This window comes from Triticum urartu, chromosome 2, assembly GCF_003073215.2.
Source record: "Triticum urartu cultivar G1812 chromosome 2, Tu2.1, whole genome shotgun sequence".
Lineage (NCBI taxonomy): Eukaryota > Viridiplantae > Streptophyta > Magnoliopsida > Poales > Poaceae > Triticum > Triticum urartu.
In genome coordinates this window covers 10590021-10608973 of record NC_053023.1, presented here as the reverse complement: position 1 = coordinate 10608973, position 18953 = coordinate 10590021, and the positions used below count along the sequence as shown (strand labels likewise).

The 18953-nt window shown below is 39.3% G+C and overlaps 1 pseudogene; it reads left to right on the top strand.

Annotated features, from left to right (window-relative positions):
• Positions 1 to 5041: 5041 nt before the first annotated feature.
• Positions 5042 to 6999, top strand: LOC125540645 (annotated as a pseudogene).
• The last annotated feature ends 11954 nt before the right edge of the window (positions 7000 to 18953 follow it).

Below are 18953 nucleotides of genomic sequence, written 5' to 3'. Positions count from 1 at the left end.
ACGACTGTGATCATTTTTCAAGTAATGAGTGAAACTTGTTTTTTCTAGAAATGAGTGAAACATTCTTTTTCTAAAAAAAAGTGAAAATAGTGTAATAAATTTTATCTCATTTAAATATATATTCAAATTTGATCTTGTTTTGGCTATCCCGTAGTTTGGAATTCAAATTAATCTATGGGTGGAGTGGCTCGGGAGCATGCAATCATGCATGCATGACGAGACATAAATCTAGTGGGACACGCGTCAGCTTAGTCCGTTGATGTAACCTTGTCACATAGTAGCCATGTATACTAGAGGAAATACTCTTTGGTTCTTGGGTGTATATACATCTTATATAGGGTTTAGATTAATTTTAAAAGTCAAAAAATTTAAGACGTTTCTTAAATAAAGTTGACTTTCTTTTGCACTAGTATATATTTTTGAAGGAATAAAAAAAGAGCATTGACTTCAGGGCAAAAAATCAAAAAATATTACTATTATAAGTCACTATTCACACTCTTTAGCCGATTTTTTTTAAGTAGTCAAATCAGTACAATATCTAAGCTTCCACGAATGTAAGCGCGGTGAGCGCTCCGGGCTGGAAAGATCAAGTGACCACGTCGTCTTTTAGGAGAATTACTTAGTTTTTTACTGGGTGAGTAGGTATTTTTTTCTTAACACAATAAAAATCAAAGTCACTCACACACATTCACCCCTATGAATACATACATGCAATCCTATCCTTATGAATACCTCCGAGAGACCGAGTCTGCACATCATCTTGAGGTTGACGAAGTTGCCGCAGACGCCTTTGTAGTTGAAGGAAACGTCTATTCCCACTGAACGCACATCGTCGAAAAGCTTGGAATAAATCCAGGAAAATGCAAGCACAAATGTCAAGTCTAGGGCTTGAACTCTGGTGAGCAGGGGATACCAATGTCCTCCTAACCATCCAACAATAGATATTGTTTACTGTTCGGGTCAACCATCCGACTACGTGTCCAATACTTGATGGGTTACGTGTCACTTACTCCCTGAACTAAAATCATCACATTATTTTACAATGGAGGGACTACCTTTTTGCGAGAACAAAAAGGGTTACATGCCGCTCATGTACATTTGGTATGAGGGGAATTGATGACGCGACCAACTATATCCACGCTTGTCAAAGTGATGTACCATCGCACATCCGCATGGTCACTGACAGCTTGGCGCATCACCGCCTCCTCTGCGTCACACGACTTCATGGGCATCATCAGTCCACCACCATGCCACATGTCCCACCCATCTCTCCATCTTTCTCCCCTTCTCTCATGGCGGTAAGCCCGAGCCATCACTGCCTCCTCCACACCACACGGTTGCACAGGCACCCGACTTAGCACCTGCTCCTCCGCATCATATGGTTGCAAGGGCGCCGCCAGTCCATCACCGCCTGCTCCACACCACACGGTTGCACGGGCGCCTGGCGCACACCGCCTCCTCCGCACCACAAGGATGCACGGGCTTTGCCTGTCCACCACCGCGCCGCACACAGCGCCCATTGCCCCATCTTTCTCCCCTTCTTTTGTGCGGTGATTAACGTCCCACGACGATGATGCTTGAGGCCTAGAAGAGCACACGACGAGGTAGGATGCCATGGCTAGCAACGACGCTGGACAGGGATGACTATCATCTTCAGAACTTGGTCGCCTTCATCAACACGCCATGGCCCACAAGGTCTGCAGTACAACTCTCCATACCTCCTTCCTCTCCCTCTGTCATCGCTTCTTTCGCAGCCTGATTCAAATTCGATCTCGCTCGCTTCGGGGCTAAACAAGTAGCAGATTATACCGGGATTTTATCTCACCGTGTAAGGTTTCAATTTGAAAGCCTCATGCTTCACTGCTTGATTACCATGTTCGTGCTTGTGGATTAACAACCTCATGCAGACAGTTTATACACGACATGCTTTATGCTGCCTCTGTTCCACAATGCAGTGCATATTAGTTTTTTCAAAAGTCAAAGATGTCCATGTTTGACCAGGTTTATAGAATAAACTATCAATGTCTAAAGTACTAAATAACTAAACTATAAAAGTACATGTGGATGTTGATTTGTTTCTAAAACTTGGTCAAACATTTATACGCTTGACTTTTCAAAACAAAGTATGTACTATACTTTAGAACGGAAGGAGTATTAATTAGCATATGGTCGCACACTTAAGGAGCACGATCTCTAACTGAACTTAGTTGGCAGTAAAACAATGAGAAGATGCTAACTTGGTTTTCTTGTGAAGATAATTTGGTTAATTGTCACGGGGTTGCTTATATACACAACTGATCAAGCCTTATTAATGCATCAGTAATGTTACATCCAAATGAAAACTGAGATCAATCACTTATACTATTATCTCTTGATCCTCCCATTTTTGTCTCTTCCTCTTAGAGGCCCCTATAGATATGATCCATTCCCTTTTCTGTCATTAGTCAGTGCAAAGCATTGCTTTTATTTCAAATATGTTCTTTCTATTTTCATTCTAACTACACATCTAAATGATCAATATTAAAAATCAGAAGCCATATACTTTGATGCAGTGCTGCAACTTCCAAGTATTTCTCACTTCCACTACCCTTTTACCGTTATTGCAGACCATAATTGTTGGTGTTTTGTATTGTTTGACTAAGGTAAGTTATGAAATATTGGTTGGTCAAATTATAGAGCTGTATGATTGTTCTAGATGAATACTACAATCAGAAGCCTCAGTTACGCATATCATAGTTTTGAATTAGTTTTGTAGATGAATATTATCATGTTCATCCAACACTATGGTTAACTCTTCAGGTCCGGGATATGTGTGACGCCTACCACTGCTTTGGATATGTTTCTGGCAGTGTTGCTAACATATCATTTTTGTGAAGAACAATAGTTGTAAAAAACTGAGTAATATCCTACCAAGTAAATGATGATTCTTAGCATCTGGACATATCCTACAATGCAATAAAGGGTGTTCCGGCCGCAAAATTATGGAAGTCAAAACACAGAAGACCCATGAAGTGAAAAACAACCCCCGACACGCAAATAGAGCAGCAAGGAATCTATTCGTGAACTAACAATCAAATAAATAATCAGTGGAAAAGTAGAACGGCGCAGCAAGGCGCGTGTATGCTTCTAGTGTTTTTACAAGTACAATGCAAGGTCAAGTTATTTCAAAAATATTTTCAGTTTTTTACTTTTATTTAATTACCAATTTTACTTTTATACACCCATAAACCAAACGCTCATGTCCTGTATACGAGCTTGAAAACCATTCAATCGTTATACTGCATATTGCAGCACGAATCCTGACGCTGGTATGAGCGGCTATGGATCGGCTGCTGCGTACCATTACCGCTGAAATTTTCACTTTGGGGCTAGTGTACGTGTGCAGAGTTAAAAAAAGGGAAATTTTTCACGCCGGGACGCCGGCCGATAGCTTCGGCCGGTCGCTCGTGACTCGCTGCGATGTTGCAGGCCCAACTCCTTCCGTCAGGCGCCACGCGGATCGCCTGTGGCCCCATGCACCGGTCTTCATTCTTATCCCCTAGCACACGAGGACCGAGCCGCAGCCACATCTATCCCTTTTTTTCTTGCCTCGTTTCTTTTTCTTCCCCAGCAGCTCATCGCCATGGCCGCCGCCCGCAGTCTCCTCCTCCTGCTTCCTCGTCGCTGCGCGACAGCTGCCATTCGGGAGACATGTGATTTGCGACCGGCTGCCTCCTCCCTCCATCCCGCCCATCCGCCCAGCAAAGCTGCGCCCGGCCATGGCCGGAGCCTACCTCCCTCTTTTTTCTCCACGGCCATGGTTAGCCGATGCTGCAACCATGGATGTGAGAAGCTCCAACCGGTGTCCGGGGGAGCTGTGACCGGTGCCGCATCTTGCTACAACCCATGACGGGAAGCTGGAATCAGAGGCGTGGCGAGCTACAGCCGACACGGCGAGCCGGTGGCACCTTGCTGGAACCGGCCAACACCTTTTGCTGGAACCGGCGTCGTTTTTTGCTGCAACCAGCAAGGCCACGTGTTGGAACCAGTTTCTAATTTTGCTGGAACCAGACTACGCCCTCACCAACGACTTCAGTTTTTGCTGGAACCAGTGGTTTTTTTTTGTTGGAACTAGCTAGTTCATTTGCTACATCGAATTTGTTTTGAGTTATGCTGCTATGGATGTTTTCCTCCATCATTTTTTTTCTGGAACTGCTTCTTTTTTTGCTGAAACCTTCTTTAAATTTTGCTATAATCAAGAGGATGGTGGTGTTGTCGCCGGCGTGATTTTTTTGCTGCATCAATTCTTTTTCTGAAATCACTCCTGATTTTTTCTTGCTACTACCAGCTTTGTGTTTTGCTGGAACCATTGGTGATTTTTGTTACTACCATTTTCTAGGTTTTGCTGGGACAACAAATTTTTGTTACCACCATCTTATTTTCTTGCTGGAATCGGTGTCTTTTTTTGCTACCACCGGCTCGGCTGGCGAACGACGCCGTGGACCGCATTAGATGCAATCAGAGGGACGGCAACACTGGCGAGAACCGTTGTTTTGCGGCCGGCCCCGAGAAGGACCACCCATGGATGCAACTGGGAACGGGGGAGGCAATAGAAAAGCTGCTATGGGTCAACGGCGTATTTTTTTTCCTTTTGCGTTTCCGGGGGCGGCGAGCATCGAGGGGCGAGGCAAACAGGCGAGGACGGACGCACGCCGCGCACAGGGTCCGATGGAGGGGAGAGAGTTACGCCCGCCATGGATTTCCCGGTGTTGACTAGTGACCACATTGAAGACGAGGAGCGGAAGGAAGAAGAGGTATGGTTGTATCGAACGGCTGTGCGTAGCTGTATCAGGTGGCTGGGGCAGACCGGCCTAAATTTGGGCCGGTGCGCCGGCGCCTAGCAGCGTCCTAAAAAACGACTGACCCTAATTGGTTTATTAGTCGAAGTAAGTATAGCTAAAGGGTGTGCCAACATACATGGGCATGTTGGGAGTGGACACAAACTCCAGCTATAAAAACCAACGAACCGCTTAATTCGTCTCAGCCACCACAAAGTGGACAACACAAAATAGAGTTGCATGCTCGGCATTAGATTATACTGCCTACACACAAGTGCTAAGTGCTAACTAGCACAATAATGCATCCAAGCAAGAGTTCTCCAGCAAGTAAGAAGGCTGACGCCGAGGAGGACATCACCGTCGACCTATATCCATTTATACGTGAATACAACGGCGGCCATGTCGAACGCTTACTTCGCAGTCCATTCGTGGCAGCGTCCGAGGACGCGGCTGCCAACCGTGGAGTTGCGACAAGGGACGCCGTCATCGACGAGAAGACGGGCGTGTCCGCACGCCTGTTCCTTCCCTCCCTTGCCGCAGCCGCCGGCGAGCTGCTCCCCGTCATCATGTACGTCCACGGCAGATCTTTCTGCACGGAGAGTGCGTTCTGCCGCACGTACCACAACTACGCCAGGTCCCTGGCCGCGCGCGCCGGGGCCCTCGTCGTGTCCGTGGAGTACCGTCTAGCGCCGGAGCATACCGTGCCCATGGCCTATGATGACGCCTGGGAGGCACTTCAGTGGGTGGCGTCCCTCTCTGACCCCTGGCTCTCCTACCTCGCTGATCCCGGGCGCACGTTTCTCGCCGGCGATAGCGCTGGCGGCAACATCGTCTACAACACGGCGGTGCGTGCGGCCACCGGCGTGGCACTGGCAACCACATCGACGTTGAGGGTCTTGTCATCGTGCAACCATACTTTTGGGGAGACGATCGGCTGTCCAGCTCCGAGGAAGTCTGGGACGGCGTCGCCATGTTTGCTCCTGAGGTCATCGACAGGCTCTGGCCGTTCGTTACGGCAGGTCGGCTCGGCAATGACGATTGCCGGGTCAACCCTGCCGACGAGGAGATCGCATCCCTGACATGCCGGCGTGTGCTGGTCGCCGTTGCCGAGAAGGACACCTTGCGTGACCGCGGGCGCCCGCTGTGGTGACATTGGTGGAGTCGGAGGGCGAAGACCATGGCTTCCACCTGTACAACCCACTGCGTGGGACCAGCAAGACTCTCATGGACACCATAGTGCAGTTCATAAACCAACGCACGGCCTTGCCACTGCCGGCCGCTTTGCTGCCAGAGCTTCACGAGCTGCATTCACTCCCCCAAGGTAAGAAGAAGACATCATTTGCTGTCCAGCCTGTTGAATGCGTGCCTACTAGGCCGTATATGGGGGTGTTTGGGTGTGGGATGGCCATGCAAATCTTGTTGAGTGGCCCTAATGATATGACACGTAGTAGTTGCTTAAGCATTGGACAGGGAAGAAGGGCCTCCAAGACTAGATATGGGTTATTTTTGGGCCATCTTAGCAAGTCTAACAAGACCAACAGGATCTCATTATCAGCAACAGCTCCGGAGAGTTGTGTTTTCCACAACTTCATCTAGTGGATGAAAGTTGATCTACATGCTTCCAGAATTCCATGCTCCAATATAACTATAATAATATAATAAGCAAGGTACGCAAAAAGTTACCGAGGGACATTATTTACCAACTGCTTGTTTGGGTCGAAAGAATTGTATGCTGTGTATGTATTGATGTATTTATATTTCTTTTTCCTTATATAAACTATGTATGTAAGATCGGTGTATGACTTATGTACTAGTATTTGTGTATCATCATACGTATATGAAATTTATACAAATTGTGTCCAAGTAGTTATCAATTTGTGCACCAGCACAGCCTACCAATTCTAAAAGATAACTGAAAATGCTTTTGAACATATTTAAGGACGTAAAAGTTTATACCATAGGAACAACTGCATGTGAAATGCCTCTTTGACATATTATTTAAAAAAATAAGGGTATGTTCCTCATAGGACAAGTTTCTGCAGTATTCGGTTACATGGAATATTCCGTACGATTAACATGGAATATACAGTTACATGTCTGGATTCATGTTGCATTGGTGCATGCTTTTTCATGTGCGTTAAAGTTGCATGCGTGTATACACACAAAAATAATGTTACATATGCATGTTAAATTATTGCGTATTACAGTAAGTAAACAAGGAAGTAAAAATGAGGAAATAATAATAGTAATTAAATGATGTTTTTTTTCCTACAAAATAGCATTAGTTATGTACAAAACTGTTGGAATTTTGCATCTGATTCCAACCGAGGAGACATAAAAATGGATAGGTATAATAAATGAATATTCACAAATATATTGACAAAACTAATTACAATATGTAAAGGGACATTCTATAATATGCAGTACAATATATTAAATAAAATAATTAGAATTTCTTGCCCATGCTCGTCCTTGTCTAAATTGGCTTTGTTGTCAGAGAAATGCCCATTCAATAAGCACTATGTAATATTTGTGCATGTTCGATGCCATAAGATGATTTTTTAAGTTCACATAGACTTCACTTTATTAGAGCTCTTTTTATACAAAAATTTGATTGGCTCCACTTCTACTGATCGCTTACTCATTCATTTATGTTTATAAATTAACACATGGAAATAAATTATGCTATTGAATATTATCTCATTGGCATTTTTTGGTGATAGGCATACTTTTTTTTCCTTTAGAGGGTCAATCAAACTTGTCAATGTCCCATATGTCACACGACCGACCCAGAGTGGTTTCATCAAACAACTAATTGGCTTTATACAAGGGTTCATATTCTGGATAATAATGTTAAAAAGAACAGGGCAAAATATCAAAAATGAGAGTATATACCTAAAGAAGAAGGTTAGCCATTAACCACAACCATTTTATATATTAAAAATGGTTTTAACAAACTTTTACTCACAAAAATAACAGGCCACCACAGTCTTTGCACATGTAAAGCTACGGTTGTTACATAATTTGCATGTAACAGGCCAAAATGCGTAACCACTAGTGGTATTTGACCCATCAGAAATCTAAGGTTGGCGTTGAATCTAATCCCACCGGTGATGGCATGATGTGTTTGTCGCTGCCAGTAGTGTAAAATATTAAAAATCACAAAGAGAAAAACAAAACACTTGCCCTCACCGCTGTTTCGGCATCCCCATTCTCACTATCATGTTCACCGACTTTCCTATTTTCCTTCTCCAAGTGAAAATTGTGTCAAATACATCTTAAAAGAAATTATGTCAAATGTGTATGGGTATGTATCAGGATACAGTTGGTCTTGTAATTAGTTGAGATTTATGTGATTGAGTTGAATCATGTAACCCAAGCCTATTCTATAAATGTGTCATTTGATAGCCAAATAGACCAGACATAAACTGGTACATTGGACAGAGATCATGAGAGGGATGACCCGGACCCCGTGGCAGGGGTTGTTGGAATGGTCGCGGTGGGTCGTTGGAGATGGCCACAACAGGCTTGTTGTTGAATGTACTATGTTTGGTTTAGTACTTGGGGGATGAGCGCCCGCAGTCATGCCCCATGGATTGGTGTAACCAATGTTCGATGAACCTTGTAAATAAACCTCGATGTTTTGTTACAACTGCTTGTCCTCAATGGATTGAAGTATGTGCCGGATCTTCTAATAAGTGATATCATGAACAAGGATGTGAGGTTTGGAGTATGCAGATAGTTGATCTAGAGGGATTGGAGTTGAGTCGATTTTCGTTGAACAAGCTGAACATCAGATGGAGGAGTTGAAAAGGATTCGTTAGTATGATCATGCAACTAGCCCGAAACAAAGTCGTACTAGGGTGATACTGCAATGATATAGAAAATTAAAGCACTCGAGAATCGAGAACAACATCAGGGATGACGGATTTGTTTGGGAAAATGATCTTGACAAGATTTGCTCGTGTCCAAGGCACAACACATGATCATCCATGGATGCTACAAGAGGGCACAACGGTCCAGTGGCCCAAGCAGGGCATGCTGCTCAGGCGGGGGTATGCTGCCCAAGAAAGTGTCGGGCAAGGCCCAGGCGCTTAACTGACCTATGGCCTAGGATGAGGAGCTTAGGAAATCAGCCCAGGCAGGGCCTGCTATGCCGCGGGGGCTATATAAGTCGCTTAATGAGATAGTCCTGCCTCGCCTCTGATGCTCCACTAAACAGGCTGACCAAACATTGTAGCTCTAGGAGCGATTTTGGGATGGTTCTATGGAGCGGTTTTAGAACCTTATGGGTGATTTTTCTTCTTCTTTCATTTTGATGTGTTTTATCGGTTTTCATTTGTTTAGTTCTTTATTTTTTGTTCAAATCCATGTCGAATTTTTTCAATACAAGTTGAAATTTTTTCATATATAATGTTGAACATTTTTAAAATACATGTTGAACAATCTTGAAATACATGTTTGAACATTTTCTTCAAACAAATGTTAAAATAGTTCAAATATATGTTAAACAATTTTTGAATATTACAAAACATTTATGTATGCGATATTGGTTTTACATTATATTAACATTTTAAAATTGTCATGAGCAGGGCTATTGATCTGGGTCGTAGGCGAAAGCGCGGGTAAGGTATATGACCGAAACTATGCCTATGTCATGGAGGGATAGATATCCTATGAAGAAAACCATAATATTCGTTGTTGCCTCTACCCTGGTGGTGCTATGAAGCTAGAGAAGTTTGTATCCTCGCTAATCTGTATTATGAGTCTATGCTATTGTATTGTATTATTTTTGTTGGTTTGATTCTTTCTTGAGTTGGAATATTTTCTCAATCATGACTTCACATCTATTTAGATGGGTAACTCAAGGGAATTTCACTAACTGTTATGGCTGATTATGTTTTGCAGCTAAAGAAATGGCAGCCTCGCTTTGCCATTCCAATTGTAGCCTCTTTAGTAAAGTCTTGGAAGTATTTTGTCCTGCAAACATTGATACCACAGAAAAGATATCTCCAAGGAATTCTATTGTAATTAGAAAATGTGTGCATGCGAGGAACATTTTTTACCAAAATACTCCCTCTGTTTCATAATGTAGTGTGTATAGATTTTTGGAGAAGTCAAACTAAGCAAACTTTGACCGACTTTACATAGATAATTATTCATATATACAAATATAAAAATGTGCAACATGAAAATATAATTGATTTTGTATCCATTGACATCCATTTGGTATTTTCAATGTACATATCTTTGTCTATAAACATGATCAATATTTGTAATGTTTGGCTTTTGAAAAAATCTATACGCACTACCTTATTGGACAGAGGGAGTATCATAGAACAAGAAATTCAAAAGTATTATCAATCATAAATTAATCTAAGTTTAGACATTTATGTTGGAAAATATAAAGTGCACAATGTATAATTGCTAGCACACAAAGATGAAAAATAACTACATAATGATATCATATGTATAGGTATAACCATCCCGGTGTATGAACTACAACTCTATGATGAAAGTTGATAGGGACCAAACTACGATTGCGTAATGTAACTATGTGGTGGTAAATATTTACTAGAAGATCTATCATCAAGGTATGCTAGCATTACCAAAAGAAGATACGCAAAAAATGCTTATATAGTATGCAGCATGGTTAAGACTATGCTTCTCCCTTGTCGTCCTGGCTAATAATATATGAGGCATTTCTACAATTGTGCTTCTCCCACCATCCAAATATGTAGAACCTAATACATTTTCGGGGTTGTCTCTAACCATTGATAAAATTTATAATATCATGATCAAAGTTCAACATTTATTAGGATCAAAGTTCAATATTTATTAGGATCAAAGTTCAGTGTGTATATGAAAAATATTTAACCTATATACATAAAATATTCAACGTGCTTTACAAAAAGAAGACATGTATTAACTAAATAATGAAAGTAAAAATAACCAAAATAAAACCAAGAAGAAACGCACAGGAAAAAAACCACACGTAAGGTTCTAAAATTGGTTTGTACCAGTCAGAAGAAGTTTCCCTACAACTTCTTTACTGGGCTGGCCCATTAAGACGTACCCTTATGTCGATGCTCCATTTCGTCTCACAGTAAGGGAGCATAGCATTAGCGCCAAATAGGTGCTCCCAATGACAAACTTGACAAGTCGTCTCGCATGGGCCTATTCCACGCCCTTCTGACCCACCAACACCCACAAGTGACGTATGATATATGCTCAATGTGATATATATATATATATATATATATATATATATATATATATATATTGGTCCAATCACCCATACTCAGGGCGACGTGGGCCGGCTCCTCAATTGCTCTAAGCTCTGGTAGCTAGTTTTCGGACGCTGTTTTAGAAGCTTTCGATAGCTTATTATCCGGTTTAAGTAAGCTTCTAGGTTGGGTGTCTTTCTCTTTTTAGCTGCGTTTTTCCTTTTTTTTGGGGGGGGGGGGGTTCTCTTTTCTTTCAGTTTCTTTTGTGGTTGGTTTTTTCGTTGAACTTTTTCACTTCTTTGTGTTTTCTTTCTCTCATTTAAAATATGAACATTTTTAACATACAAATTTATTTTGAGTTCATGAATATTATTTCAAATAGCAAACATTTTTCGAATCTGCAATGATTTTCTTGAACTCGTGAAGTTTTTCTTTATATCCAAGATTTTTTTTGAATTCATTGAGTTAATTGGAACTCCTAAAGTTTTTTAAATAGCGAATATTTTCTCGAATTGTTGTATATTTTTCAAATTTTTATCAACAATTATTGAAACTTTTCAACATATGAACCATTTTTTTATTTTCTATTTTTTCAAATCGTGAAATATTTTAAAACATACAATAAATTTTGAATCCACAAACGTTTTTGGTATACAAATTGAACATTTTTCAGAGATACGGTAATTATTTTTTCAAGTATATGTTGAACATTTGTTAAATGCACATTGAAAAAGAATACACAAATTTTGAAAACATGTAAAAAATATTATGTGTTACGATAATAGTTTAAATACATGATGAACATTGTTTTGATACATGTTGAACATTTTGGAAACACATTTGAAACATTTTCAAATAGATGATATATTTTTAAAAAATACACGGCAAACAAATCTAAGTGTACTATGAACATTTTCTATTATGGGATGGTCTTTTTTTTTGTAAACACATGATAAAGATTTGTTAAAATGTTATTGCTTTTTAAATGCCATGATGGTTTTAACGTCTTGAACAATTTTAAGAATGTGTTAAGATTCTTTTGATGGTATTGTTATCGAAGAAAATTATTATATAAAATTCATGAACGTTGTGGAAACAAGAGAAAACCAACGTAAAAAACAGAATAATCCAAGAAAATAAAGCACATAATCAAATCAACAAATAGAGAAACCACCATATTCACACACTAGTGGGCCGAATAAAAAAAGAAAGGAGTCTCGAGCGCACCATCCAGCTTGCTACATGCGAAACCTAGAGACGCACCCCCTTGTTTTGGCCAGCCTGCACACCGCATCTAGGCCACCAACCGATCGGATCAGGAAACCTCTTGCAACCGCCATCTACATGTTTTCCTGCCGACCTGATCAGGACAACAACTAGTCGACATTGATTTTTGTCCGAACGATTTTTAGCTGCATCCTACCCATTCTGGATGGTTTTCTGCCGTGACTTCCACTGCATGAGATCCAAACCCATTTCGAACTCGCGCAAGTACTTATGTGTTTAACATGGCTTGAGTTATTGGGCATCTCCACTCCGTTGTGTGTTCCTTTAGATAAACACACTACATTCTCCACGTAACTTTTCTCATGAGACGAATTATTAGAATAATTAAATATCCATATTGATATATGGAGGACTAGGGAAATAGACAAGACATGGAATCGGAATTTTGTAAGGAGGTTCAACAAACAAAGTTAATATTTGGGGTGTGTCTATGGGCGTTCCTCCTCATTGATACCACTATAATACAGCACATCGACCACCCATTAATTGCTCTTGGTGCTCTGGTAGCTAGTTTTCAGAGTGGTTTCGGAAGCTTTCGGTAGCTTATCATCCAGTTTTAGTAAGCGTCAGTGTTGTGTTTCTTCCTCTTTTTATCTGTGTTATTTCCTGTTTTTTTGGGGGGGGGGGTTGTTTTTTTATCTTTTTTACTCTTTTCTTTCAGTTTCTTCTATGATGGCCATTTTTGGTGAACTTTTTTCTCTTACTTCATCATCTTTTCTTTCTCTTCTTGCAAATATGATTTGAGTTCATGAATATTATTTTAATTAGTAAACATTTTTTTTGAATCTGCAATTATTTTCTTGAACTCATGGAGTTTTTCTTTATATCCATGAACATTGTATGAATTCATGAAGTTGATTGGAACCCTAAGGAGTATTTGAACTCATGAACATTTTCTTGAATTCGTGCATATTTTTTGAATTTTCATGACAATTATTGAAACATTTCAACAACTGAACCACTTTATATTTTTTTCTAATATTTTTCCAAATCACGAAATAGTTTTACAATCACAATCATTTTTGAATCCACAAACATTTGTTTGAAGTCATGATTTTTTTTCTATCAATGAACATTTTTTGAAGTCATGAAAATTTTCTCATACTCGCAAACATTGTTGAATTTGTGAACAATTATTCAATTCATCAACATTCTATTTCATAATCTCAACCATTTTCTAAATTCCTGACCATGTATTTAGTTTGTGTGAATTTCCTGGTGCTTGAATTTTTTTGTGAACTCCTGAACATTTATTCCTATGGGCCAATAATTTTTGAACTTGGTATTTTTTTCATATTCGTATTTTTTTCATTCCCAAACATTTTTTAACTAGTCATCATTTGTTCATATTATCGATTATTTTTTTGGTAAGTTTCTCATCAAGTTTTTTTTGTTTGTTGCTTTTGTAGTTTTTATCGATTTTATCATATGATTTTGCTTTTTGTCTTTTTTATTTCCATTTTCTAAAATAGATTTTTCTTTTTTTATTATAGGTTGAACATATTTTTTTATAGAAATTGGACTTTCTTTAGACACACGCTAACTATTTTATGAAATATATGTTGATCATTTGTTAAATTCACATTGAAAAAAATACACAAATAAATTTTTGTAAACACACACTGATTTTTTTAAAACATGTAAATATTTTGCAGGTGTTATGAACATTGTTTAATACATGATCAACTTTGTTTTGATACATGTTGAACATTTTAAAAACACATGGTGTGTGTTTTTTTGAAAGAGATGATAAATTTTGTTTTTTAAATACACAACGAATAATTTCAAATGTACTATGAATATTATTTAATATGCGATGATGATTTTTTGTAAACACACGATAAAGATTTGTTAAAATGTTATGGATATTTTCAATGCCCTAAATTTTCTGAACTTTTTGGAGGGCTAGGTTTCTTACTTTTTTTACCTGTACTTTTTCTTTTTTGGGGGGGAGGGGGGTCGGTTATTTTATCTTTTTGTCTCTTTTCTTTCAGTTTCTTTATGATTAGTATTTTTGTTGAACTTTCTGTCTTACTTCACCTTCTCTTTCTCTTCCTTAAAATAACATACATTTTCAAACTTACAAATATGATTTGAGTTCATGAATATTATTTCAAATAGCGAACATTTTTTGAATATGCAATGATTTTCTTGAACTCATCAAGTTTTACTTTATATCCATGAAAATTGTACGAATTCAGGAAGTTCATTGGAACACCTAACGATTTTTTTCAACTCGCGAATATTTACTCGAATTCGTGCATCTTTTTTAAATTTTTGTTAACAATTATTGAAACATTTCAACATATAAACCATTTTCTTTTTTTTCTAATATTTTTCCAAATCATGAAATATTTTCAAACTCACAATAATTTCAAATCCACAAACATTTTTTTGAACTCATGATTTTTTTCTATCAGTAAACATTTTTTTAAGTCATGGAATTTTTCTCATACTCGCAAAAATTGTTCAATTTGGGAACAATTATTCAACTCGTCATCATTTTATTTCATATTCTCAACCATTTTCTCAGTCCTTCACCATCTGTTTAGTTTGTGGGCATTTTCTGGAACTTGAAAATACTTTTTTGAACACCTAAACATTTATTCCTATAGGCCACTAATTTTTGAACTCAATAAAGTTTTTCCTATAGGCCATGCAAATTTCCACCATTCCGTTTATCATGACACATTCATCATTGTCATATTGCTTTGCATGATCATGTAGTTGACATTGTATTTGTGGAAAAGCCACCATTCATAATTCTTTCAAACATGTCACTCAAGAGTCATTGCACATCCCGGTACACCGCCGGAGGCATTCATATAGAGTCATATCTTGTTCTAAGTATCGAGTTGTAATTCTTGAATTGTATGTAAATAAAAGTGTGATGGTCATCATTATTAAAGCATTGTCCCAGTGAGGAAAGGATGATGGAGACTATGATTCCCCCATAAGTCGGGATGAGACTCCGGACAAAAATAAATAAATAAAAGAGGCCAAAGAAGCCCAAATAAAAACAGGAAAAAAGAGACCATAAAAAAAGAGAAAGGCCCAAATAGAAAAATAATAAATAAATAAATAAATAAATGAGAGAAAAAGAGAGAAGGGGCAATGCTATTATCCTTTTACCACACTTGTGCTTCAAAGTAGCACCATGATCTTCATGATAGAGAGTCTCATATGTTGTCACTTTCATATACTAGTGGGAATCTTTCGTTATAGAACTTGGCTTGTATATTCCAATGGTGGGCTTCCTCAAAATGCCCTAGGTCTTCGTGAGCAAGCGAGTTGGATGCACACCCACTTAGTTTCTTTTTGAGATTTCATACACTTATAGCTCTAGTGCATACGTTGCATGACAATCCCTACTCACTCACATTGATATCTATTAATGGGCATCTCAATAGTCCGTTGATACGCCTAGTTGATGTGAGACTATATTCTCCCTTTTTGTGTTCTCCACAACCACCCATCTATTCCACCTATAGTGCTATATCCATGGCTCACGCTCATGTATTGCGTGAAGATGGAAAAAGTTTGAGAACATCAAAAGTATGAAACAATTGTTTGGCTTGTCATCGGGGTTGTGCATGATTTAAATATTTTGTGTGGTATAGATAGAGCATAGCCAGACTATATGATTTTGTAGGGATAGCTTTCTTTGGTCATGTTATTTTGAGAAGACATGATTGCTTTGTTAGTATGCTTGAAGTATTATTATTTTTATGTCAATATTAAACTTTTGTCTTGAATCTTATGGATCTGAATATTCTTACTACAATAAAGAGAAATACATGATGAATATGTTAGGTAGCATTCCACATCAAAAATTCTGTTTTTATCATTTACCTACTCGAGGACGAGCAGGAATTAAGCTTGGAGATGCTGATACGTCTGCAACGTATCTATAATTTTTGATTGTTCCATGCTATTATATTATCAACCTTGGATGTTTTATATGCATTTATATGCTATTTTATATGATTTTTGGGACTAACCTATTAACCCAGAGCCCAGTGCCAGTTTCTGTTTTTACCTTGTTTTAGAGTATCACAGAAAAGGAAAATCAAATGGAGTCCAATTGACCTGAAACTTCACGGAACTTATTTTTGGAAGGAAAGCAACCCGGGAGACTTGGAGTGCACATCAAGGAAGCTTCGAGAAAGCCACGAGGTAGGGGGGCGCGTGGGTGTTAGCCGGGCAGGGCGACCGTGGTGGCAAGCACACGGGCATGCAGGCGCCGGCGAGTGGGCGCACATGGCTGCTACTGTCATAGGGTGCGGGTGCGGGCGGCTACTCTAGGCGGGGGCAAGGTGGCGAGCGGGAGCGGGTGGCTGCAGAAGGCGGCGAGCGGGCGCGTGCAGTCGTTCGGGGCACGGCGGCGGGTAGACGTTTTGGGGTTGGTCGCCGCATTGGGCTCCTCCAACAAAAGCCAAATGCGCATGTCCATTTTACCACCCTTTGCCATCCCAAACGGATGAAATCCGGACAAAACAGACATCTGTTTGGGATCGTGCGCTGAAGTTGGCCTTAGGCAATCGCCTCAGTTGGGGCCAGTTATGGGGGCAATACATCTCGGGAGCTCCTAAGCAGCGCTTTTGGCGCCGCTAACAAGTACTGGCGCCCGCGCGCTACCCACCTGGGCCTGGCCCAACAAGGGAGATGCGCCCGGTTGCCACGACCTGAACGAGTGAAAAAGCGCAAAAAAAGGTCACCCTCTCCAGGAATCGAACTCTAGACGTCACCTTCACGTACAAGCGCACATAAATCAGTAGACCTACTCAACTCTAGTGCATGAGAAAAGTGTCAACAATATTAGGACATGCGGCCGTGCTATTTAATGTACTTAGTTTTCTAAATTATTTAAAATAACCGTAAACTTGAATAAGTTCATCAATTTATAAAAGAGTTCATCAATTTATAAGTTCATCAATTTCTAAATTATTTAATGTACTTAGTTTTCTAAATTATTTAAAATAACCGTAAACTTGAATAAGTTCATCAATTTATAAAAGAGTTCATCAATTTATAAGTTCATCAATTTCTAAATTATTTAATGTACTTAGTTTTCTAAATTATTTAAAATAACCGTAAACTTGAATAAGTTCATCAATTTATAAAAGAGTTCATCAATTTATAAGTTCATCAATTTCTAAATTATTTAATGTACTTAGTTTTCTAAATTATTTAAAATAACCGTAAACTTGAATAAGTTCATCAATTTATAAAAGAGTTCATCATTTTTGAAGAAAAGTTCATAAATCTGGAAAAAGTTCATCGGATTTGGAAAATAGTTCATCGATTTTGAAAAAAAATCATTCGATTTGAAAAAGAGTTCACGGATTTTCAAGAAGGGTTCAGAAAATCGAAAAAAGTTCAATTTTTTTGAACAAAAAGTTCACCAATCATTAAAAAAGTTCATCAAGATTAAAAAAGAGTTCACCGATTTGAAAAAGAGTCCACGGGTTTTCAAAAAAGGGTTCACAAATTCAAAAAAAGTTCATTTTTTTTGAAAAAACAGTTCATAAAGTTGGAAAAGGTTCATCGATTTTGAAAAAAAGTTCATCAGTTTGAAAAAGAGTTCACTGATTTTCAAAAAGGGTTCACGAATTCGAAAAAAGTTCACCAATCATGAAAAAAGTTAATCAAAAATGGAAAAAGGTTCATCGATTTTGGAAAAAAAGTTTATCAATTTGAAAAAAGTTCATTCATTTTTTAAAATTTCACATAAAATCAAAAGGTTCTTCAAATTTGACAAAAAAAACCTCACAAAACTTTCAAAAGATCATCGATTTTTGAAAAAAATGCTCATGCATTCGAAAAAGAAAAAACAAATGTAAAGAAATTAAAAGAGAACGAACAATGAACTAAAAAACCATCACAAAAAGCTGTCCAGAAAAAAACAAAAACAAAAAAACCGAGCTGGTAGCTTCCAAAGACAGAGCTTCCCAGAACTGAAGACAGGATAAGAAGAAAAACGAAGAGATTAGTCACAAGCGTGAAGAAGTCCTATTGGTTAGTGCCTTTGCCGCCGAAACGGGTGGTCTTGTGTTCGAATCTTGTTGCCCGCACCTTTTTCTGGAATTTAACAGAAGAAGAAAAAAAGTTAAATGGGCTGGCCCATGTAGCATCGATGGGCACGAGGCGGGATGTGCGCCCGTTTGCGCCGACGCTTGTAACGGGCGCTGTATAGCCATGTTTATATATATGAACGGATTTGCTATTTTACAGTCGAGTGTTTTTTAATTCGTCGTCATTCAAATTTGTGTCCATCTATCGTCGCGCGGAGATTCGCGCTGGTTTTCTTTTTTCTCGCTAGCGCCGTGTTCGCTCGGGTTGGTTTTCTGTTTTCGGGTTGGTTTTTCTTTGTCTCGACCCGAAACCGCACCCGTCCCGCCACTTGGTTTTTGTCCCATTTGAATATTGGACTGGGTGTCGTCTTCCCTTTTCATTTGGGTACTCTGTTTCGATAAGGCTAGGGAGCGGCGGAGGAGAGAGGCGATTCCTTATGTTCATGGCGATTCCGAGCCTTTCCGCCATTCGATTTTGATTTGTCCTTCCTATTCTCTCCGTTCCCCGGCTGCCGAGGTTCGTCCCCCCCCCCCCCCCCCCCCCCCCC